General features: G+C 35.8%; 1 protein-coding gene across 2 annotated transcripts in view; it reads right to left on the bottom strand.

Annotated features, from left to right (window-relative positions):
* The window catches only part of SLC38A4 (solute carrier family 38 member 4), a 58,875-nt gene extending 33,047 nt beyond the window's left edge, over positions 1-25,828 (bottom strand). The window contains exon 1 of one of the 2 annotated variants that reach the window (XM_069489674.1): positions 25,778-25,828. The gene's annotated coding sequence lies outside the window, so the exon portion shown is untranslated. Of the gene's footprint in view, positions 1-4,412; positions 4,478-25,777 lie in introns of those variants that run through there. The other variant, XM_069489673.1, reaches the window with a different exon arrangement.
* Between the last annotated feature and the right edge of the window lie 482 nt (positions 25,829-26,310).

Consider the following 26,310-nt stretch of genomic DNA (forward strand, 5'->3'; position numbering starts at 1 on the left):
ACAAAGAATGAATAAGACAGGATCCTTGCCCCTGAGGAACTCAGCCTACTAAAACAAAAAGATTTTTGAACAAATTTTTAGTAAAACATAATTAACATTTTTACTTTCTTTCTCTGAACAAATACGTACTGAACTAATCAGCAAATCACTGCGTGGGTAGGGTAGAAAAGAATGATGCTGGCAAACACCGTGATGGAAAACATAATGTCCATAAGCACAGATTCTTCTGCCGCCTGCCATCTCAGGACATGGCACCTCCACTCACCCAAGTGCTCACGGGAGGAACCCAGCTGTCAGCCTTGACACCTCCCATTCTCCATCCTTCATCCCCCTACTCACATCCAACCTAGCCCCAAGTCCTATCAGTCATTCTTTCAACATCTATTTAAAATTCATCATTTCTGTCTCCATGACAATTATGTTATTCCAGTTGACTACCCTACTAAAGGCTCTACCATGATTTTTTCATCGCTTTTTAGGCTAAAGTCAACTTTCATAATCTGCTGTAAGCTCTATATGCTTTAACCCAGACATAGCTCTTTAGTCCCATACTGAATCACACCCCCTCACTCACTGAGTAACACTGGACTTCTTTCATTTCCCCACTGCCCCCTCAAGCCCTCTGCGTGGAATTCTCTTCCCCACATTCTTAACGCAAGTGTCTTCCCATGTTAACTAAAACAACCTGGAAAATCTTGAAAGATCATGTGGTCAGAGAGGCATTCCCTCACTCCACATCTAAACTAGACACTCGTCTGCCTCCCCACTATATGCTCTTGGAACATGTTCTTGTCTCCTGTATAGTACTTATTATACTTTGTAGTTAATTTTTAGTTGTGTGATGAATTGATAAATAACTGTCCTTCACCTCCCCATACCCCCACCCCCAACAAGGCAGGAAGCTTCTTGAGGATGGGAACAGTGCCGGCTTTGTAGACTCTACATATACCCAGCACCTAGCACAGTGCTTGGTGTTATATTCTACCAAGACCAATGCAACTTGATATGATCACCTTTATAGATACAGGTATGCATTCCTATTACAGTTTTATAGGTTAATAATTCAAAATGAAATGGCAATATTCTCTTCTGGTTACCAAGAGCTTTGTTGCGCAAATAATGTTCAAAATGCTTCTAAAATAAAACCCAAATTTGGTTTGATAGAATTTTCTGTAGTCTAGTCTTTCTCTCCAGCGAAGTTAAGTTTCTCTGTGACACAAAGATCTTGCAAAAGCAGACTGGATATTCCAGTGCAGTGGTCAACCACATTGCTAATGCAATTTATTCATCTATAAAGGATACAAAATCAAAACTTGAAACAGAAGAATTCAGAACACGATCACAATAGAATTCCAGTTTCATCACATTTATTAAGAGAGATCTAAGCGTTCTAAGTAGCTGAACTTTATATCTAAATTCTAGTTATTAAACATTCTAATGTCTAATTCTTTGACTAGGTACCTAAAAAGCTCAGAGTGGAAGACTCTCAAAAGAGTAAATTTCTCAGTTTTTATTTATATGGTTCAACTTCAAAGACAGACATGAAATTTGGAAAGCAAAACTGCCCTTGGGTCAAGAAGCTGAAGTCCTGACCTTCCCTAGTTACTGCAAACATTTATTTTACCTGATAAGTGAAAGTGAAAAGGGAGCTAACGGTGTCAAAGCAGATTTCCCACCATTGCTATCTGTCTCGTCATTCATGCCAACCCAGGACTGACAAATCCACTCTGAAATCTAGGTTTTGGTAACAGATAGCCTCACGTGTCATTTACCCTTTGGTTGAACAAGTGAGTAAAAAGCCAAATTATCTCATATCCAAGGAGCTGATTTAAATCCACATCCAACATGTACCACAGATACGTGAATATAGCTTTGACAATAAAATCAATCTAATAATACCTTTATATTAAATTCTCTTAATTTTCCCAACAATGCCATTCACACTTTGACAATGAGACCTCTTGTTAGTCTATGGCATGATTTCTCAAAGAAATTAGCTTCCACAAAAGCATTCAGTGTGAGGTACCTCTTAGAAAGAAACTGCCAATAACAACAGAACCATAACTGCTTAACTGTTTCCTATTGCTGGTGGTAGTATTTTAGCATCTCCATTCTTTTCCTCTACTCAGATATTGCTTAGAAATAATATCTAGGAAGAACTAGAAAGTTAAAATAAATAATCCTTTGCTAAGGTCTTTTCCCTTTGCTAAAAATATTACATGCTTGCTAGTGTAAGAATTAAAGCAGCCATTTGATGGAGTATAAAGAACTATTCATAAAATTTGAATATGCTATTTTGCTTATAGATTTTCTAGCTCTGTTTTTAGAAGACATAAGTTCTCTAGTCATCTTAAACATAAATTCTCACATAAATTTTAGTTAATATTTTCCTAAACAGTAGTTTCCACAAAGTACAGGGATATGTAGTATACATGATATTAACATTTTTTTTTTTTTTCTTTAGGCAAAGTCTCACTCTGTCACCTAGGTTGGACAGCAGTGGCATAATCACACAATCATAGCTCACTGCAAACTCAAACTGCTGGGCTCAAGCAATCCTCCTCCCTCAGCCTCCTGAGTAGCTGGGACTGTAGATGCATACCACCACGCCTGGCTAATTTTTCTATTTTCTGTAGAGACAAGGTCTCGCTATGTTGCTCAGGCTGGTCTTGAACTCCTTCCTGCTTAAAATGATCCCCAAAGTGCTAGGATTACAGGCGTGAGTCACCATGCCCGACCTGTAGTGAATTCTTTGTGCTACACATTTTAATGCATGATATTTAGTAACCTGTCATGAATTATGGATACAATAAATTCCCAAGTGTCTACTAATAATAGACCACCTCAGAGGTACTTTTTTCTTCTTCTGAAAGTAAATTATTTTCACTTTCCTTAAAGTAACTCCTATTAAAAATAATAGCATCAATAACCCTTAAAACATACTGTGTAACATGTTTAAAGAAAACTAAAGAGTTTAGCCACTAAAATGACATTTTTGAGAACTTCAATGTTGCTAATATACTATTAGGAATATAAATATAATTACTTTCAAGAAATTCCCAGGACATTATTTAAACATAAAACTGAACTGAAGGATCTTAAACTGTAAAATAAATGCCAATCTTTTCTAGAAAGCATACCTCAATTGCTGTAGTTTGTCAAAAATACAACTTCTTTTTGACCAGTGTCCATGAATATGATCTATATCATCAGTTCAAATATTTTCCCACCCAGGTATAAAAACACTCTTAGTTTTGCTACAGCCTGGGCATTTAAAACCATCACCATATGCTCTGTAAGGTGCTCAAGATGCAGGGATACTTAAATCCACTGGGAATTCTCCCCGTCTGATTAATAAATTTGAGGAGAACAGCTCTACTTTCAGATAATTGATTCTTCTCCTTCAAAATCTAAAGCTATGCTTATATTCTATTCAATTCCCTAATTTATTCTAGTAACTTTTCTCTAAGTATACTCTGTCATTAAAATGGTCACATTAAGAAGACAAGATAAGACATACTTTTTTTCTTTTTTGTTTGATGATGGTACAGCCCAAACCCTTAGCCATTCACATCAGCTGCCTTCATGTGATGTTCCTCCTTCGATTAGTCCAGATTTGTATGCGTTTCTGTTTTGCTTTCAAGATAAATAAAAATCTTTAATGGTGTCATGTTGAGAATGTACTTCTAAACTTTTGGTTTTTTGCTAAGACAAATTATGTCAACTCTTTATTCCATTCAACAATCAGCCAGAAGATACAACTAAGCACTTGTTACCTGCCACTTTTTGCAATGTTTCCCTTTCCTCTTATCCACTGTCCCAATTTTTTTTTTTTTTTTTTTTTTTTTTTGAGACAGAGTCTCGCTCTGTTGCCCAGGCTAGAGTGAGTACCGTGGCGTCAGCCTAGCTCACAGCAGCCTCAAACTCCTGGGCTCAAGCGATCCTCCTGCCTCAGCCTCCCGAGTAGCTGGGACTACAGGCATGCACCACCATGCCCGGCTAATTTTTTCTATATATTTTTAGTTGTCCATATCATTTCTTTCTATTTTTAGTAGAGACAGGGTCTTGCTCTTGCTCAGGCTGGTCTCGAACTCCTGAGCTCAAACAATCTGCCCGCCTCGGCCTCCCAGAGTGCTAGGATTACAGGTGTGAGCCACCGCGGCCAGCCCCACTGTCCCAATTTTATGCTCAAATCTCAAACTAACTTCAAAAGAAAATTGCAATCAGGATCTGGGTAAATAATTTTGATGTTTCACATTATATTGAATTGATCTTTTCTAAAATGAGAAAAAATGTACCCAAGTAGTATATTCAAACATTTTAATTTGTAATGAATAAATATTCCATACAATAAAAAGAAGAAAGTAAGCATTATTTTAACACTGCAAATATTCATGTAAAAACAGCTATACCTTAGTTATTTGTCCAGTCCTGTGCAGTCTTTCCTGAATTATTTGGAATGGCAGTCCCTTGTAACAGCGTTGACTTATGTGAAACTTTGGGGATATAGACAATGATTTAAAGGCCAGTGGGAGTGAACGAGACAAGCCAATCAATGCCACCACCTTGCCCCAACACCTCCCTCTTTCCAACTTGCGTCAGCTTTTTTTAAAAAAGAGAAACTAAATCAGTTTACTGTTGTCCATTTGGATTCAACTACGGTTCCATTTGCTTTCAGTATTTTGGCGTTTGTACAATAAAATACTCACTGAAAGTTTTTACCTTGGCTGGTGTCATTCTGTATCAAGATTCTAAAGGTTGGTTGGCTGATAAATCCAGAAATGTTGAAATTTTTCAAAAGATGTATGAATGAAAGTCAAAGTAAAGCAATACCACAATAATAGTCACGGGGTAGGATTGTTTAATAAAATATTATAATCAGAATGTATAGAAAATATTGATTACATGGTGGAAGAGTCATTTTCTTTTGAATTGTTGACCTTTTCAGAGGTCATTTTACAGAATGACAGACACTTCCCAAATGGTACCAAGTTACGTAAGGTGTGGTGAGGTTGGAAATCATAGGTCATTATCAGCCACCGCTAACCCTTCAAAGACAGTGTGCTAAGCAAATAAAAGACTGGTGTTTTTAAGGAATTTCTAAATGGACGTTTTCCTCCTCCAAAAAATCTACTTAGCTCTTCTCCACATGTCAGAGGAAGAGTTAAAATGTGTTGGCACATAATTATTTATTCTGTTGTGAAAATGAACCAACTAGACATTATTCTGAAAGTAAGGTAAGAAGAACAGAATAGAAATTAATCTAGAATTAAAAGTTCTTTTCCTTTCAGGTATTTATGACATGAGTGAACAACTTGTGAGCCAATCAGAAGCAATGCAAAATTACAACAGTTGTGTCAATTCCTATCTCTATAAAAAAACAACTGAACACCGTTCCTTGAGTAAAAAATTCTTAAGTTGATGCAAGGCATTAAACATTTAACAAAATGTCTAGTTACCCATTTCTCTTTTCCTTCTCCAAATATGCCCATTTGGTCTATTAGCTTTAGTATAGTAGATTTAGTTTTACTTGTCTCTTAGCTTGTTCTTTATTTTTTAGAGTTGCCTGTAGTTTTGTTTTTTATCAGGTAAGAATTATTAATATTATGGTGTAGGGGAAAATGATTACAAAAATGTACTAGTTTTAACTTCAGGGAAATCTAAAGAATATTCCTTTTCAAACCATTGCTTCCATAATTTAACCGTGATCTTTCCAATTTAAGATTTCTTTCTGTTTGCAAAGTAACCAGAGGAATATAAGATTAACCAAGCAAAAACTTGCAATAACTGTTAGAAAATCAAATACTTCTATTCTGGTAAAATTCCATTTAATAGTGGGTCAACTGAACAGGAATGAATGTACTCTAATATGTGCATTTTATACTATAATATCTTCATATAAAATAGGGTGAAGATAAATGTATAAATATTTAAAGTTTTACCTCGCTTAAAAATTTAAGCTACAGTTTCCTTGTAATTCTGATCTTTAAGTATACTAATTATGGTAAATTAGCATGTTGGAATAAAACAAAAGCATACATAAAAGACTTCTATTGAAGAATCATATATCTTTTGAACCTACTCTACACAACAAAATTCTTATCACAAAAACTTTTCTAATACTGACTTAAAAATCAAACATACCCACATGAAAACTAATTTGGCAAAGTTAGGTGAGTTAAAATACCTAAGGAACTATTTTTTTGTTTGAATATTTTTTCCCCTAGATCATTTGATATGTTTAGACATAGCAAAACTAATGAAGAAATGTGTGACCTGGTCTTGACAAAACTCAAAGTAACTTTCCTTTCATAAGAAAAACACAGACTTAAACATTATAATTTAATGTTCTGAATATTTCTTAAAACCATACCATAATGTAATCTCATATACAATTGGTACTAGATGTATGCTTTTTTGGTTTTTAAAACATGGCAAATGCAACACATTCAGTGAGGCTCTGGTTCGGTTCACATGTATCACTGTAGAAAGAGGTAATGGACCAGAATATGTGCAGACTTTAAAACTGAATAAAATGAAAAATTATAAGTAATGAATAATGAAGCAAGTCTCGGGATGAGATGACAAACATTTTAAGTGATGCTTTATATAAGAAATTCAAATAAGTGCCACCACAAATAGGTATATGAGACTTGGTCTGTATTTACGTAGAGGTAGGGGGTGGAGGTTAAGATATGCCCACATAAAAAGATACTTGGCTTTGCAGACCATAGCATAATTAATGGCAACAGAACTGCACAATATGCTCCAGGACTCCAGGAGATGAAGAGTCCCCAGGGAAGTCCAAGAAGGTTTCAGGGAGCCCATGGACCTTGAGCAGGGTCTCAAGTCCATGTGAGATTCCAATAGGTAGAGAAGAAAGGAAAAGACATCCTGGATAAAAATGCAGAAGTACTAAAAGCATATTCTGGCAATGGTGCGAATCATTTTGGTTGAAGTGGAGACTTTCTGGAGCAAAACAGGATCTTAGAATGGAGTAGCACAGACTGCAAAAGGCAATAAGTTTAGGGAACTCAGATTTTTAGTGATGAGGAACTTTTGAAAGTTTCTGAGGAAAGTGATAAAATCAGCAGAGTAGGAATGCAAGAGGGATGATGAGGTGGAGATGGAGGTGAGGATGACAAAGACAGAGAGAAGAGTGGCTGATAGTTTGGATCTGGTGGTATTTGCCTGTCTGAGAATGATGGCAGAAGGAAAGGTAGGTGAATAGAATTTTAATTGCGTCCAATGGTGATTTGAGTCTTTCTTGTATTACTATTTCTTTTTATCACTTTCACTAGCTCATAATACATGCTATCAATGTTATGTGATCATTTTATGAAAAACAAGAAACTAGCAACAAAATCTTCATTTTTCTTTACATAGAGGAAAAGAATATATGGTGATAATTCATCTATTTCAGCACTCCTTCAATCAATCTGTGGCTATCATCTTCAAATAGTACGGTAAAGGTCCTAGAATGTTATCTACAAAACTGTTGGCTTGAAATAAAGTGATTGAGATCATACTTATGCATTGAATTAGAATTTTTCTCACCCATATTTAAAATCATTGATTATCCCATTTAAAATTTCTACCTTCAATGATGTCCAGTTGGTTCAGAAAGTTAAGCTGGATCAAGTTAAAATTTGTCAATAATTAAGAAAAAATCTCTTAGACCATCATGGCATTTTGCAATGACCCTGGGAAAGATAATCTCTTGTTCTCATAATAACTGTACCCAAATATCTAATTTTAATCATGGGTCACAATGATACTTAGAAATAGAATTTGGTTATAGCTAAATTGGAAGATGATGTGTAGAAACAGAAATGAATAAGAACCAAATTACCTAATTTTTAATAATTTAGTGTTGCCCTTGTTTCTGTATTCATTGCTTTTCTTTGTTCCCACTTTAATCGCTTTTTAAGTAGTATACTTTTTTCCCTTGTTTCTTTTTAACTTTTCTATACTACATTGTATTTATGATGCCTTACTCTCCAAGAAGTGTTACCTTTTATCATTTTCAGCACTTAGATTCATAAACTCAAAATCTAATAAAGTAGATCAAGTCCTAAGACCTCATGTTGGTTCTCATCCCACAACCAATATTTGTGTTTCCAAAAATGGACAACACTTACTTTAATCCAACTCTTTCTTACAGTGTTGTAGGTAAATGTCTATCTGACCTACCAAGTCTTTCCTAAAAAATGGAAGACACTAGCAGAACTGCAATTAAAAACAATATTTTGGTTACTTTCTTTTTAACATAATATACCCTCTGCCTTTTGATTTTCAGGCCTACAGTGTTGAAAATAATTTGTGATCTTTTTTGACGACACAGCTTTGGCACCCCAAATTCTTCATCTTATTTCTGTTTTAATATGTATACTTACAAAAAAGAAAAAAAAAAAAAACTCCACAGAGAAATGTTACAGAAATTTCCTAAATTATTTAAATAGCAGAATTCCATGTTATCATGAAGAGAAGTGGAGCACTTACATACTTGTGCTACCACATTCTTTGCATTACTTGTGGAGTGATAAAAGCTTAGGTGTACTGCGGGTCTTTTTTCATGGTTCCGTAATGATTAATCTCAATTTACAGAATAAAAAATAAGAAATAAAAGAAGATAAAATGAAAATATTACCCCCCCACAAGCCACATATCAAATTAATTGCAAACAGAGAAGTAAAGATTAATAATTTTCTAATTCTCCTTTGGCAGAGCCTCTCAGATATACATGGAAGCTTGGGCTACTTCTATTTTTTGGAGGTACCAAATATATTAAAAATTTTTTTTAATCCCAAACAGGATTACTAAACTGTAGTACATTCAAAATTTTTCTATTTAACAAAATAACACCTTAATACACACACAAATACAAACGATTATATCACAATATAGCCTCATTTGATGATAACTTCAAAATGTCTAAATTTGAGATCTTCCCAAATACGAGGCCCCAAAGGGCTTCCTAGTCCAGGCCCCTGGAAGAGACCCTGATTTTCCATTATAAAAATCCCACCAAGTGAAATGCAATGATCCATGAGTTCTAAGGAAACTGCTTAATTGATGGCATCCCCCTCTCTTCAACCCAACCGAAACCACCTTTACACTTATACAATAGAGCATTCTGGAAATGTTTGAACAGTCAGCCACAATATTGCAAAATTAGCAAACAAGTTTGGTTCAGGTTGACAAATTTATTGACTTTGCCACAGACCTGAATAGATAATTGCTTTTAGCCTCAGCTGACAAGAAAAAAAAAATTAGGTTACAAAATTCTAGACTGGCCATTATTCCATTTAAGAAGACTGAAGATGGGTCCCCAATCCACAATATACACTGGGGAAAGGAATCCCTATTCAATAAATGGTGCTGGAAAACTTGGATAGCCACATGTAGAAGATTTAAACAGGATCCATATCGCTCACCACTCACAAAAATTAATTCAAGATGGACCACAGACTTAAATCTAAGACATGATACCACAAGAATTCTAGAATAAAATGTTGGAAAAACTCTTCTAGATATTGGCCTAGGCAAAGAATTTATGAACAAGACCCCAAGGGCAATCACAGAAACAACAAAAATAAATAAATGGGACTTGATTAAATTAAAAAGCTTCTGCACAGCCAAGGAAACAATCAACAGAGAAAATAGAAAACCTACAGAATGGGAGAAAATATTCCCATGCTATACATCCAATAAAGGGCTAATAGCCAGAATCTACAAAGAACTCAAGCAAATCATCAAGAAAACATCAAACAACCCCTTTAAAAAGTAGGCAAAAGACATGAACAGAAGCTTTTCAAAAGAAGATAGACTAATGGCTATAAACATATGAAAAAAATGCTCAACGTCACTAATCATCAGGGAAACGCAAATCAAAACCACAATGAGATATCACCTAAACCAGTGAGAATGGCTTTTTATCAGAAAGTTCCAAAACAATAGATGCTGGCATGGATGTGGGGAGATAGGAACACTCATACATTGCTGGTGGGACTGCAAACTAGTACAACCTCTGTGGAAAGTAATATGGAAATACCTCAAAGAACTAAGACTAGAACTACCATTGGATCCAGCAATCCCACTACTGGGTATTTACCCAAAGGGAAAAAAGACATTTTATCAAAAATATACCTGCACTGGAATGTCTATAGCAGCACAATTCACAATTGCAAAGATATGGAAACAACCCAGTGTCCATCAATACATGAGTGGATTAATAAAACGTGGTATATGTACACCATGGAGTACTACTCAGCCATAAAGAAATGGTGAACTAGCACCTCTTGTGTTAACCTGGATGGAACTGAAGACCACTCTTCTAAGTGAAGTATCATAAGAATGGAATTAGAACTTTTAAAAGCTTGCTTTAAAGAATGATTTCTAGCCTTTAAAGCACCTATTTGAGAAAAATAGCACTGCTAAAATATGTATAATTGAATAATTACAGCAACACTTTCTAAACAACCAGCTCACCTTGTTTATGTAAGTTCTTCACACAGAATGCAGCATTAATGCAGTGCTGGGTTGAATGGACTGCATTTCTAGTTACTAGCAACTGGTAGTTTAAAAAATTACACTCTTCTTGGAATACAGCACATTAATTTCCACTGCTCTTTTTCATACTACTACTGTCTTTTTTCTTTAAAAGCAAATTCCCTACCAGAACAATTTTTGATTTTGTGATTTCATTAGTAATTGGACTTTGTATACCTGGTGTCTTTCTTGAGTTTAGACTCCCAGCAGTTTCTCAAGCTGTGACCCATTAGGCTGTGTGGCTAGACTGGGAGCACCTAGTAGAACTTTTAAGGGGAAGGGGGGGTCTTCCTATATGGTATAAAAGAATCAGTAGCCCTACTAACCAAAGATATATTTGGTCTGGCATTTTTAGTTTCCTATCCAGAAAGTTGAAATAAGGAATGCATATCCACCAGAAAGTGTTCTTCAAAGGAATTCGAGCAGAGAGAGAGAAATAATAGTTTTGTTGACATCTCCTAATTCACTTTTCAGTGAACTCGAAAGGATTTCCTGAGTCAGGCCTCTTCAGTAAGGGAGAGAACAGGTTCCTGTACCGGGAGCTCATGTCTACTGCAGGGCTCCCAGCAACTCAGGGTAGGGCCATGGTGTAGGCAGAGCCCTTCCCAGGGCTTGTTGACTAATGTACCCATTCTTTGCTCGGAGAGTTAGCAGTGTTCAGCATGGTAACATTAACTGAGTTTCTTGTACTTTATGGGTTGCTTTGGTTAAGAATTACAATTCTTGGAAGACTGGGAGTACAGTAGCATCAGTCTGTGTTTAAATACAGGAAAGCTAACTCAGAAAAAGTAAATGTTTTGACTTCACTCAGCGGGGCAGCAGCAGAGGGGAGACATTCAGGCAGATGACCTATTTAAGAGGTTTGGGGACAGATTCAACTGTGTCTAGACAGTCAATTTGGACTAGTTATAAATAATCTCTTTTGTTTGTTTACCTTGATTAATATTAGACTATGCCTGGCTCATAGTAGGTACTGTATAAATGTTGAATGAAAGTCTTTATTAAAGGCACTGATTAAATCTGTGCATGCAAACCCTTTCTTTAGAACTTTTCTACGAGGTTGCAACACAAAACATTCCAATAACTGTTCTAATTGATGGATCTTGCAATACATTAAATGCAATAGCTCCTTCTTATGCTTGTGCCCAACTGTGAGATGTAAATATTCGTGCTATATGCAAGGACCCATTAGTTCCATTAGAGAGAGCTGCCTTCCTCAAATATTAAGCAATAATTGGAAATCATGTGTTCAAAGAATAATAAGGACATGGGAAAATGATAATTATAATGTTATAAAAAGAGACAAAATCTAATAATATGATTCCCGTATTGTTTTCAAAATTATGTATACAATATATAAAATATATGCAAAGGGAAATAACATATATCAGACTATTAATAGTTATCTCCAGAATGAGGAAATGTAGATAATCTTTATTTTTTCTCATTTATATTTGCCAACTAACTTTTTAAAAATATGGATTATTTTGTCACCAGAAAAACAATAAACATAAATAGAAACAAAAGTAACAAAAACAAAGAGTTTCTTTTTTAGGCTTTTTCAACAATTGTTAATCAATCCCAGCCATTAGCCACCAGCTAAATCTCTATTTTTAGTGAGAATATTTTGGGTACTTAACCAGCAAACAATCACTCCCTTAAAAAATCTTTGTCTCTGAATGGGCACTTATGAGCTATTTAGAATCTAGACAAAATTATACTTCTCAAGCTTGTTTTGAAAAGATGAACTGTTTTTTCCCCATCTGCAAGAGGTACTCTAATAGATCTCAAAATATTGTTGAGAAAAATGGAGATCAATATTTTTTTCATGATGCTGTGAGACAATTTTTATTATGGCACAATAAGGAGTCATCTCATTCATTCAACAAATATAACAGAACACCTACATATGCCAGGGGCTAAGACAAAAAAAAAAAAACCCAATAAAAACTAAGATACAGTTTCTTCTCTCAAGACCTCGTCTCTCAAGTGAATCCACTGCTTAAGTAGGCCATGATGATATGTAATGTGGTGCGTGAAGTGCCCACAGGATCTGAGGAGTAGGAGAAGTGTAGCACCCGACTCAGCTTGAAAGGTGCAGGGAAGACTTTCAGGAGGAGGTGACAGGTGGGCTCAAGCTGAAAGAGTAAGTAGGAGTTGGCAGGAGAAATGGGATGGGGAGCAGACTGCAGGCACAACAGACAGCATGAGCAAAGGCAAGGAGGCAAGAAGTATTTCCTGGCTGCCACGTGTTTCTGAAACAATGGAAAACACCATTGGAGAGGTCACTGCAGGGATCCCAGGGGACTTTGGATACCATGTCTTTCCTTTGTCCTGTTCAACTCAAATGAGTTCATTAAAAAGTTCAGCCCAGCAGTGCCACCCACATAGAGCTCCAGATTTCAGGCATGCAAAGGAAATATACTTTGTTAGAAACTGTGATACTAAAGTTACTGCAAACAGGCAATTCTTCCCAACGTTCCATCCTTGGATAGAGTGTCTATGTAGGCCTGTGCATCTGCTTTGTGTTTGGACCATCAGGATTGTTATACTATAAATTTGGCTAAGAACAGAAAAGCTCAGGTTCATGAGGTATTTTGCTTCAAATAATGTAAAATATATCAAAAAGAAGGTGATTACAAGTCTTATAGGAATTGAATATTTAACTATAGAAATCTTGACTCTACTCCTTCCTACATATTCGAAGATTATTTTTTAAGTTAGAATCTAAGCTTCAATGTTTTTAAACTTTTCTAAATTATTTTACAATCCACCTAAATGTAAAGATTGATGCTTAAGTGAATTATATAAGTAATTTCTCAGTAATATTAATCTCTTAATTTGCAAGCATCTATATTCTCTAATTCTTTCTTAATAGGGACTAGTGTAGTGTGACAAGTAATAGTTAGAAGACTGATACATGCTTTTTAGGATTGGTGATCTGATTTTTACATGTGCCTAAGACAATCAAATGGACTCAAATAGTTTTGCTTGCATTTTTTCTCTCTCTTTAAAAGGCTGATGGCATTTCCTTTTAAGTTTGCTTAAGACGGTTAGCATTAACTTTTTCTAAGGAAGCCTGAGAGGAGCTTTGCTGTTTTTGTCTTGAAACTATCTCTGTTTATCCCTTCTAAGCTACAAGAGAAGACTTTTGTTGCCCTAAGGATCTGAGTGTCTGAACATGTTCTCTCTCTTGTGATGCTAACACTCAGCATTAGATTTCGATTCAGAAGATTTGGGTTCAAGTTCTGACTCTATCAATTACTAGCTGAGCTATCAACAACTTAGTAAACTCTATAAGCCTTCATTTTCTCATTTACAAAACAGAATATCATTCCTAGAGAGACCACTGGGGGTAGCAGGTAAACTTCATACATTCTTTTATTTTAATAAATTAGAAAATGGAGTTTTATAGCCTTAAAATACACTATAAACACAACTATAGTTCAAACTGGCCAAATTTCTTTCTTCCCATGGAGCTCCTTTTACCATTGTTTGGATGAAAATACTTAGCAATGTAAATAAGTGGTAACTACACTTCTGTAGTGGTCAAAGAAATATCAGGTGGTTGTCCAATAGAAGCATGTTGGATATAAAATTCTGGTCTGTTGACATGAAACCCCAGTTCTAAATATTTCAATTTAATTTTCCTCATCAAAATTTTCACCATGGGTGAAGGTGAATAAATTGTCTTTAGTGAATAAAATGAATTGTCTTTTAATTCCCTTCCCCATTTTCAATTAACCCATAATTCAATCAGCAAGTAATTGTTGAACATCTGCTAATTATTTTGCTCCCAGAATAGTGCTCATCAGTGTCTCCATGCCTTTAGGCCTTCATTCTGCTTCCTGATATTGGCTCTGTTTTATTCTGACTGACCATAGGCCTTAGAATAATGGGGGAGCTTCACAGTTGAGTGGATGTACACTAGAGTTCTGTTGATATATATAAACTTACGAATTATATATTATACATATGAAGAGAGAGACCTGTATACCTGTATCTATGTCTGGTAAACATTTCAGGAATGGTTCCCAAACTTTTGTTATTTATATTAACAGGTACCCAAAAGGAATGGCTTCCTTTAGTAGGCCCCTTAAAATATTCAGCCACTTGGGCCTTAGCATTCCTTGCCTTGTGTTAACTTCTTAAAGACTTAAAATTTCGCAAATAGGAAACTCTGAAAATATATATATTTATAAAATAAATGATGACATGTCTTTTTTTAAGAATATTACAGGGGTACAAATGTTTTGGTTACATGAATTACTTTTGTACAATTTGAGTCAAAATTATTAGTGTGTCCATCACCCCAATAGTGTGCATTGTACCCGTTAGGTGTGAATTTACCCATCCCTTCCTCCCTACTCCCACCTGCTTGATTTCTATTGAATTTTAGTACCACAGGTACACATGAGTGTTGATCATTTTAGTTCCAATTTAATAGCGAGTACATGTGGTGTTTGTCTTTCCATTCTTACAATATTTCACTTGGGAGGATGGTCTCCAGTTCCATCCAGGTTTTTACAAAAGGTATTAGTTCACCATTTTTTTTTTATGGCTGAGTAACACTCCATGGTAAAATACTACCATTTCATAATCCACTCATTATTGATGGGCACTTGGGTTGTTTCCACATCTTTGCAACTGTGAATTGTGCTATTATAAACATTCGAGTGCAAGTGTCTTTTTTATAAAATGTCTTTTTTTCCTTTGGGTAAATACCCAGTAGTGGGATTGCTGGACTGATATGGTCTTGGTGCCTCCAGCACTTCAATGTCTGTTTACTCTGGTCTGGTATTTAATAAAATATATGGATTTACCATAGCAACCGCCTCTGCAACACAAAGCATAGATGTGTCTCTAAGATAAGGAGAACTTTTTTTAAACAAACATACAAAAATATGTTGGTTGCACAGGTACAGATTAGATATCTTGCAAAATGGAAACATGTACAGTAATAATATTTTAATATGAGATCGAAAAATACTTTTAAATCCTTTACTAAGAAAATTTTTAAGTTAATTATTATCATTATTTTTTACAAAAGGAATCTTAAAGATTAATGATACTTGGATGCACTATAGTGCCTGGAAAAGAACGCAAAACCAGACCAGTGTAAGAATTTAGGGTAATGACTATCATTTTAGGAAAACTATGATATGTAAATATAATATCTTATTTTTATTTTTGCCTGACATTTTCTGTATGTTTGAAGTTTATTTGTTAAAATAAACCTTGAAGAATCCCTAAAAAAACCAAAAAATACTCTGTACCTATTTCTAAAGTACATGATAAAATGTTGCTTCTATTTTTATTGTGGAAAATTATTTGTGCTTTATTGTCAAGTGGGCAGCTGATTGGGCCTTCTTTTGGCCTAAATCAATATATTTGGTGGCCTAAATCTCATGGGGCATTTGAAGCCTACTACATTTGACTTTTTCCTTACCTTCCCTATTTAAAATGGTGCCACCCTCATTTATTTTTCTCAGTTAATTTTGGTGCAGAATAAAGGACTAATAAAAATGTATTCACTTGTGCTATTGAACGGTTTTTCTAAGTTTTTTGCAAAACTTAAAATACTTACAAAGCTAGACACTCAGAAACCTATACATTAGTCTTATTGAGAGAATTACAAAGGGGCACCAAATAGACTTTTTATTTCAATTCTGATCAAAAATTTTAAAAAGTAACTATGTAGAATGTAACAGCTCAGAGGGACTGGGAGATCTTGACATAGAATAATCCCTTACCAGTTGAGAGGATCAAATTCCTGAAAAGTCCATGACAGGAGAATTTCAGGTTGAGTAACTTAATAGCTTACGGGGAAGTTATAGTTTATGGGGTTGTGGCCAGGCGTGTTTGAATCTGTAAAAAAAATTTTACACACATAAAAGTAAAAATATCACCAATGATATTTTTGCATATTTTAAAATGGCAGTATTGAATATAATTAAATTTTGATTTCCCACTTTTTACTCACTAAAAAGTTTCTAGAGTCTTTCTGTACTAGAGCTCCCACAATTGCAAAGTCATAGTGTGTTGCTGTAGATAAACACACACATACCAGGGGACATTTTTGGTGTGTGGTATTTTCCCATCAAAATGTCCAACACCTTTCTGCTTTTATGGACTAGACACATTGTCTCCTGCTTGTGAACTCCCAGTGTCGGCCCAGGAAAGGGCCTAGATTAGATGTTCGACATGGAGAAACTTCTGGAAACTTTCATTAACCTACCAGGCTTAAATGAGTACATATTTCTCAAACCTGTTCCTCTGCCTCTCAAAGCAGTGGTTTTTAACCTGGGACATGAAAACTATATCACAAGGCATAAATTGCCGACCTTTCTTGTCACTGCCGGTAGTTTCTCCCTCCCCTCAAACCAAAACCCAGTTGTAAGGCCTCACCTCAAGCCCCAGGTCCCCCTTCTGCTTTCCAAGCCTTCATACAAAAGCATCTTCTCGCCCTGTGCATCCATGTTTCTTCCCTTTCTGTTTAGAGCTTCTGATTCTTACTTTTTCCCTTAATTATCATCAAGTGGATTGACTGAGAATTTGCATATGTGATGTTAAATTCAAGCAACTTCAGAAAAGGTATATTGAAGCAAATACATAGTATAAATTTTGTAGTTGCATAGCTGATTACAGTTAAAAATCAATTACTATTGAAATTAATTAAATATAATACTAATAAAGTAATAGAAATTTATTAATAAAGGTTATATGCCTTTTAAAAAGTATTTTCCAGTATGTATGGTATTTATGGTATAAGCATAAGATGTTTAAATAATATTTTCAACAGTTGAATGGAATAATAAATAATAAAAAGAATGAAATAATAACTAATACCAAAGTTAAAAAATAATAGGTGTTTTGAAAAGTTTGCTTTTGACTTTCACCTTGGAAGAATAGGACCTGCATGTTCATCTGGCATTGTAGTAGGGAGCGCGTGTAAGTGTGACCTTCATAACCCATGCCAACAATTGTTTCTTATGGGATAATCCAGTGGTTTGGGTCTTGCTGTCACTCCTCTTCTGGGACCCTTCTATGAGCTATTGGGAGGTTACAGGGGCATGTCAATGAGTTCTGCCACACTAGAGTCTTAAGAAAGGCAGTGTAGACAAATCACAAAACCAATGAACAACCTCTGTGCAAATTATATTTTCATTCATTCCAAACTATTTCCCCATTTTATTTAAAATTATTTATATTCTGATTGTTTTTAGTTTAAAACTGACTTTTTAGGCAAATCAGAATGGCAGAATGAGAAAAACAAGTACATTGCTCCTCAGACATGAATTTTTGATGATCCTTGGCAAAAGCATTACAATTTAGGCCCCCAAAACGAAACGTCTCATTACTTAGTTTTGGAAATGTAGTACAACTTGGTTTTACACACTATTATGGAAATTTTCAAATTTAAACAAAAATAGGTGGGATAATGTAAGGAACCCTCATGTAGGCACTATCCAACTGCAACCATTTCAACCACGGCCAATCTTACTACATCTAACCACCAGTCTCCCTTTCCCATTACGTTAAAGCAAATCTCAGATATATAATCTCCAAGTAAATATTTCTACGTATACCACTAATAAAAAAATACTTTAAAACATGTAGTCATGTAGCAGTAATTTAAAAATCAAAACTTCACCTGCTATTTACTGGTTCTGTCTTGCAATCTCAGAGATAGTTGAGCAAGCTCCTCTGGGTGAGTAGACCAGTACATATTTTGAAACCTGACTGAACGAGCACTCCACGTGGGCCAAGCACTTTCAGGAATGAGTGTTTGGTAAACCATGGGTGTTAACATGGAAGGATATGGATCAAAATTAGGCAAAATATGGGCTAAAGGGTCCTCAAGGCAACAGGCAAAGGAATAACAAGTTGCAATTTTTCTTTAAAAGGGAAGCAATTTTATGAGGATTAGGTTGAAGAAGGCAGAATTCTGGAATTTCAGGATGACATTTTAAAAGTCATGTAAATCAACAAAATCCAGAATATGGGTAATTCTATAGGACAAAAAGCCAAGTTTCATCATCAAATAAATTGCAAGGGCGAGGGGCGGGAAGAAATGGATGACAGGTGATTGAACCTATGGATTAAGAGACTTAAAAAAGATATCAGCCAATGAGAGTGTGAACCCTGTTTAAATTCTGATTCAAACAAACTAAGATAGAGAGTGAAAAAGAGAGAGAGAGACAATAAGAGAGAGAAAATCAGGGATATTTGAACATTGCCTGAATATTTCATAATATTCAGGAAAAGTTTATTTGAGGTGATGGATATGTTAATTACCCTGATTTGATCATTACACATTGTATACATGTGTCAAAATCTCTTTGTACCAATTATGTCAGTTAAAAATAAAAATTAAAAGAAAAAAACAAGTGTTGGTTATGTTTAAGGTCTGATGATATTTCAATTATTTTAAAGGGTTCTTACCTTTTTGAGATACGTACTGAATCATGCGTGGATCAATTATATGACTTGGATTTGCTTGGAAATAATTTAGTAAAGATTGTAGTAGGGGTAGCAGGGGGAAAAGGTGTGAGTATAGATAAAATACAACAGACAAGAATTGATTATTGTTGAAGCTGGGTGAAGCTGGAGGTTCATTACAGTATTCTGTCTACTTTGGTATATTAGAAATTTTCCATATTAAAAGGATGTGTTTAAGTTGCCTAGTTTGGAACTACTACATGTTTTTCTTGATGGTTCCCCCAAAAATTTGAAAGCAGAAGAAAAATACTATAAATTCCTTCAACAAACCAGAAGTATTTACTAACTAGCACTTTTGAGTTTTGCCACTGTAGATGAAGTTTACAGTGATGATGCTGAGCACTCCGAAACATTGAAAAGTTAAATTACATTCGCTAAATTTTGATTTTTAAAGTGGACCTTACCGTATTATTTTTTAACAGCTTTATTGAGATATAACTGATTTATAACAAACTGCACATATTTAATGAGTTGGGATGTATGTATGCACCTGTGAAACATCACCACAATCAATGTAATATTAATAGATATATCTATCGCCTCCAAAAGTTTCCTTGTGTCCCTGTGTTTGAGTCGTGTTTTGTTTGTGGTTAGAACACTTAACATCAAATCTACCATATTAACAGAATTTTAAGTGCATAACACAGTACTATTGACTATAGGCACTACACTCGCTGTGCAGCAGACCTCAAGAACTCATTCATCTTGCTTTGTTTATACCGATTGAACAATTCCCCATTTCCCCCTCCCTCTTGCCCCTGGCAACCACCATTCTATTCTCTGCTTTTATGTGTTTGACTATTTTACATACCTCATATAAGTAGATTTGTCCTTTTGTGATTGGATTATTTCACTTAGCATGAATCACCAGATTCACCCATGTTGTCACAAATAGCAGGATTTCCTTCTTTTTCAAGGCTGAATAATACATCATTTTATGTACATATCACATTCTCTTTGTTCCTCTGTTGATGGACATTTGGGCTGTGTCCATGACTTTGCTATTGTGAAGGCGCAGCAATGAACACGAGACTGCAGGTATCACTTTGAGATTCTGATTTTAATTCTTTTGGATATATATCCAGAAGGGAAATTGTTGCACTACATGGTAGTTGCATTTTTAATTTTTTGAGAAATCTCCATACTGTTTTTCTATAATGGCTGTATTAATTTATATTCCCATCAACAGTGTATGAGAGTTCCCTGTTCTCCACAGCCTTGCTAACACTTGCCATCTATGTTTTTTTTTTTTTTTTTTTTTAATATAATAGCCATCCTAATGTTTGTATGGTTAGGGCAGCGTAGACAAATTTTAATTTGCATTTCGTGACAATCAGTGATGTTGAGCATCTTTTCACATACTTATTGGCCATTTGTATGTCTTTGAAGAAATGTCTATTCAAGTCCTTTGTCCATTTATTAATCACCAATATTTGTTTCGTAAGAGTTCCATACCTATTTTGGATACTAAACTCTTATCAGTATATGGTTTGCAAATATTTTCTTCCATTCCATATGTTGCCTTTTCATTCTGTTGATTGTTTCTTTTGCTGTGCAGAAGGTTTTTAGTTTGATGTAGTCCCACTTTTCTATTTTTGCTTTGGATGCTTGTATACTTTTGGTGTCATATCCAACAAATCATTGCCAAGTCCAATATCAAAAAGTTTTTCCACCATGTTTTCTTCTAGGGAGTTTTACAGTTTCAAATCTTAATGTTCAAGTTTTAATCCATTTTGGGTGTACTTTTGTGTATGGTGTCAGATAGAGGTCCAATTTCATTCTTTTGCACGTGGATATACAGCTTTTCCAACATCATTTGTTGAGGAGACTATCTTTTCCTTATTGTGTGTTCTTGGCATTCTTGTCAGAGATCAGTTGACCCTATATGTGTGGGTTTAATTCTGGGCTCTATATTCTGTTCCATTGATCTATGTGACTCTCTTTATGCCAGTACCATACTCTTTTGATTACTGTAACTTTGTAATATATTTTGAAACCAGGACATGTGATGTCTCCAGCTTTGTTCTTTATCAAGATCACTTTGACCATTTTGGGTCTTCTGTGGTTCCATATGAATTTTAGGATTATTTCTTCCATTTTTGTAAAAAATGCCATTGGGATTTTGATTGGAATAGCACTGAGTCTGTAGCTCACTGTGGGTAATAAGGACATTTTAACAATATTAAGTCATCCAACACATGAACACAGGATGTGTTTCCATTTATTTGTCTTCTAATTTCTTTCATCACTATTTTATAGTTTTCAGTGTACAAGTCTTTCACCTGTTTGGTTAAGTTTATTCCTAAATATTTTATTCTTTTTGATGCTATTAGAAATAAGATTGTTTTGTTAGTTTCCTTTTAGGATAGTTTATCGTTAATGTATAGAAACACAATAGATTTTTGTATTAATATGTTGGTTTTGTATCATGCAAATTTTCTAAATGTGTTTATTAGCTTTAACATTTTTTCGTGGAGTCTAGGATTCTTCTATATATAAGATCATGAAATTTATGCACATACATGTGCATGTGTGAACCCCACCCCATAATTGTGGTTTGGGGGACATCTTGGGGAGGCTGTTAATTTGACATGTAGGTATATATAGGGTTCCAATCACTTATCAAAGAATATTATTTAAGGTGCAGCCCCAGGAACAGGATAAAGTTAGAATCTGTGACTATACCCCTTATCCCGAACCCATTCCACCTTCTTATTTATTTTAAAGTATTGCTGTTCTGTTTGTAATTCATGCTGTAGTCTAAACAAACTTCTTGTAGATCTGTAATTCAAAACATAAAAGGTGCTTGCTCAGACATCACTGTAACCAAAAGATCATAATGGTTACGTTCTTGATTAAATTGAAGCTATGCCTCAGTGAAATATCAACCAATTTGTAGAGGAATGTCAGAAAACCTAACAATTTGGTATTATGCAGATCAAACAACCAGCTAATTCACTGAAATTTTCACTTGTCTAAGGTTACAGGTTGAATATGTAAATAGCTTCAAGGATAGATGACTCATAATGAGGTTATTTTAATTACTCTTTGAAGTCAGTATCTAGCATTTGTTATAGGAATTCATTCATCATTTGATTATCTCCTTCCAAAAATAAAATCTGTGCCAAGCCACACATATTTTTATTAGACCTAAGAAGGGAAGAATCTTTCTGTCTTCATCTATTTGTGTCTAAGCTCAGTGGGTGGCAACTGCAGATCCTCTCTTCCTGGCTGATAGGCACAGAGGGACCCTGTCCCTTCTTATGATGCCAAGTAGGGCTGTGAGACACAGAGAAGTCTAAACAATCAAGTTTGGTGGACACCATCCTTCACTCATGTCACAGTCTTATTAGTTTTGTAAAGCCTGAAATCTCATTTGTAAAGTTCTCATTAGCAATAATCATATTAATTATAACAATGAAATTTCCACTGAGACCTTATTTTGGGCCCAGCTCAGCACTGTGCTGAGCACTTTGCATGTATCACACCAGTAATACCCTCACTTTGCAGGTAGGTATTATCAGCATCCCTATTGTACAAGTGAGGTAACTGCTGCTCAGAAAGATGGAGGAACTTACGCAAAGACCAAAGCTAGTAAGGTCCTCAGGTCCTGGCTGAGCCAAAACTCACTCCACCATGTCTGACTTCAGAGTCCAGCTTTAAGGACATTCCATCACCATTGGGTACCTACTTACTGTTGAGCATGATTCATAACACAGGATCCCTCTCTCCAAGACATGCTGAACTGAACTGGAGAGCTCAGGACAAAAGCTGCTGCAAATACAGCAGGTTTTATGTAGGACAAGAGATGTGACTTCAGAGAGAGAAGAGGGGGTGCCAGGCAGGAGAAATAGGATCAGAAGTCTGACCTCAGTAACACCAAACAACAAGAGTCTACTTTAGCTAAAATGGAATGTTTGTATAGGGTTTAGCTGAGGTTGACCTTGACTATCAGGTTAAGGACTTTGAACTGTAAGGAATTCTCATATAAAGAATAATGGAAAACATTATATTTGGTTTCATTCTTCAAAGTATTACAAAATAGTTTAAAAGTAATTATAAATTATACAACTAATGCTTGATTTTTGTTTACATTGATATAGTACATGAGGCATTTCTATTTTATTTTTCTTTCAAAAACTCTTCTTATTCTCTTTAAAGAAAAAGTTTTTTAAAAAAGTCAAAAATATTACTCCTTAAAAAAACAATGCCTGCAATGTTGGGAACCGTAGTCAATACATTACATTTACATTTCATATCACACCTTCTAATGACTATCTTCATTAGTCAAATAAGTAAACAGCATAAAATAAGAGCAGTAAACAAGATTCAGTGGGCCTTTTGTTCAATTCCCCGACTCACAGCTGGTGTAGTGTCCACTGCCTCAAGATTACAGGAATAAGTTGTCCACCCTGTCACATGCTGTGGGTCCAAACACATAGGAGATATAACCCAGAAGAGCAACGTGCAAAGTGACATGAGGTATCTAATGTTTACTCAAAATAAAACAAATTATAAAGACAGCACAAATGATTCTCTTCCATTTTGAAAGATTCAGAAAAGCATATTTGCCTATAAAAGGAGTTATAAATTGTGTGAGCTATGATGGTCCTTCATGTTATTTAGACTTTGGAACCACCATCCCCGGCCTACTTTCCATCCTCTCCCAAGGATTAGGATAAGGAATATTTTTCTGGTAATAGAAATCACCAAAACCAGTGCATTCAGTTAGACTCAAGTCTAGTCAGCGCCCCAGACTGATAGTTTGTTTGATTCTGTGAATTGACAATATGTCTCTGAAAGTCCAGAATGTGAAATTCTAAAGACTCAAAGGGGTATTTACAAATGTGCTCAGACTGTAGTAAATATTTTGTTTTCTCCTCTGCTTGGGGAGTGAAGGTGGGGTAAGGGGAACCTCCCCAGTGGGTGCTGGCGGAAGGGAGGGGTTGAGCCTAACTCTTCTCAGTACTATTCAAAAGTGATGCATTTCCCTTAGCTATTAATAGTTGCAGCCTCCAGTTTTCAGGTTTCTCACGTGTGTGGGCATGCAAACAAAGGATGGCATCCTTGTTTTAAAACCTGACTTAAAGGGACTTCTGAGAGATGCCCCTCCCATCGGCAGGTGGAATAAAAGGTCAGAGTAGTGTAATACTGAAATGGTCTCTGAACCTTAACATCCTGACCTTAATAGTTGCCCTTGGGCTAAAGATGCTGTCTTGGTTCTGGGTGACTCCTGTCAGTTACTTGCTGTCATTTCCAGCCATGCCTCTGTCTTTGAGTTGTCTGTATGTGACCGAGTGGGAAGTATCCTGTTGCAGAGGCATTGTTTTGATTAGTTTTAAGAAATCTGAGATGTCTTAGCTAAAGGTAAATTTACAGAATAGATTACCATATGGGTGTAAAAATTTTAAGAAGTACCAGATTTTATACCTTATTGTCTAAATACATACTTTCCTCTGCCCTATTCCTTTTCTCCTTTCCAATCCTCCAGTGGTCTCTGTTTTAAACGAAGATGTAGTTATATACACCCTTTTGCCCTCTCACACACAAAAGTCGTTTTGAAAAGGAAAACTTTATTCAAATTTTGTCTTCACACTTTTCACCTCACCGAGTACCCCAGCATCTTTTTAACCCCACTGAAGTTCCAAGTAAGTACATTTATTGATAGAAAAAGTGTACCACTAGATACAGTCAAGTAATCAGAATACTACTTAGCAATAAACATGACTAAACTATTGATTTACACAACAACTTGAATGGATCTCACAGCCATTATGTTGAGTGAAAAAAAATCTCAAAACGATCACATACAGCATGCTTCCATTTATGTAACATTCTCGAGATGATAAAAATATAGAGACGGAAAATATGTGGTTGCCAGGGCAGGGGCGGGGGCATAGCAATAGCACAGGGGAGATCTTTGTGGCCATGGAAGTGCTGTATCCTGATTGTGGTGGTGGTTACACAAATCTACACACGTGACACAATGACACAGAAACCATGCACACACTCTACCAATGTCAATTTCCTGGTTTTGATATTGTACTAAAAGTATGTCAGATGTAACCACTGGAGGAAACTGGGTGAAAGGCACGTGTGGCCTTGCTACCTTTGCAACTTCCTGTGAATCTATAATTATTTTAAAATAAAAAGTTTAAATATATATGTCAACCACTCAGAATGGACTCCAATGTACAGAATAATTAAATATAGTATGGTGACACGTGCCAAAAGGTGTCAGATTTTTTTAAAATATGCCATTACTGAAGAATTGCTTCAAAAGAAAGACTACAATAGCAATGAGGTATTCTCAGGATTGTAATAAGATAGCTCCATTTCCTAGTGCTCGCAACCATTTGATCGCTTTTCAGGCTTTCACAAAGCAAAGTTGGAAACACCAATTCTTTCAGGGAGATCACTTTGACAATAAAGATCAGATTGATCATACGTTTTTGAAGAATATTCTACAGCCATGTGGCACATTCCTCCCATTTAGAAAAATTCCAGAAACAAGATCACAGCCTGCCTTGCACCATCTAGCATGTATGAAACCTTTCTTAAAAGCAAGGGCCACCACAGCCTCTCTCCTTAATGAATACCTCCCTCTCCCCTCCTTTTTCAGTTCTTTGCTGCATTTCTTTTTCATTCTCCCCCTCCAAGTTCAGCTCACTCACTCACGCCCGGTCTCTCTTACCAAGTTGCCAAGCAAAAGCAGCAAGCAAACCTGTGTGAGCGCGATGTCCTGAGGCGGGAGCCTCCTGCGCCTCCCTGCGTGCCACCACCGGGGCTCATGCTCCTTGCGCGCTGCGCACACCCCAGTGGCCCTGCAGGACGCGCGCGCGTGACCTGAGAGCCACCAGCCACGCCCCTAGAAGCTGCTGGGCGGCCCGCACCGAGTACCAACACGGCAAACAAAACAGTGACCCAACCAGCTGTCAATCTGCTGCCTCTTGGTAAATTACATCTTTTTCCTTTTTCTTCTTTAACATTTTATAGTACCCTGGGTGTACCCAGTGTTATTAAATTATGCCCAAACAAAGAACAAAGTCCCTGCCCTGAGGAGTATACAGTGTAAAAGGAGGGAATGACGCAAGGCAAAATGACAGGACAAACACAGGGTAGGTAGAAAGAGTTGCAAGTGAAAGGTAAAGCAGAATCAATAAGACTTTTTCAGTGGACCCAAAAATGGAAAGGCTAAGTCAGGGCGCCAAATCCTCATAGCAGATTATAGAAATAAAACTTTGCAACAATATCTAT

This window comes from Eulemur rufifrons, chromosome 16 (genome assembly GCF_041146395.1).
Source record: "Eulemur rufifrons isolate Redbay chromosome 16, OSU_ERuf_1, whole genome shotgun sequence".
In the NCBI taxonomy this organism is placed as follows: Eukaryota; Metazoa; Chordata; class Mammalia; order Primates; family Lemuridae; genus Eulemur; species Eulemur rufifrons.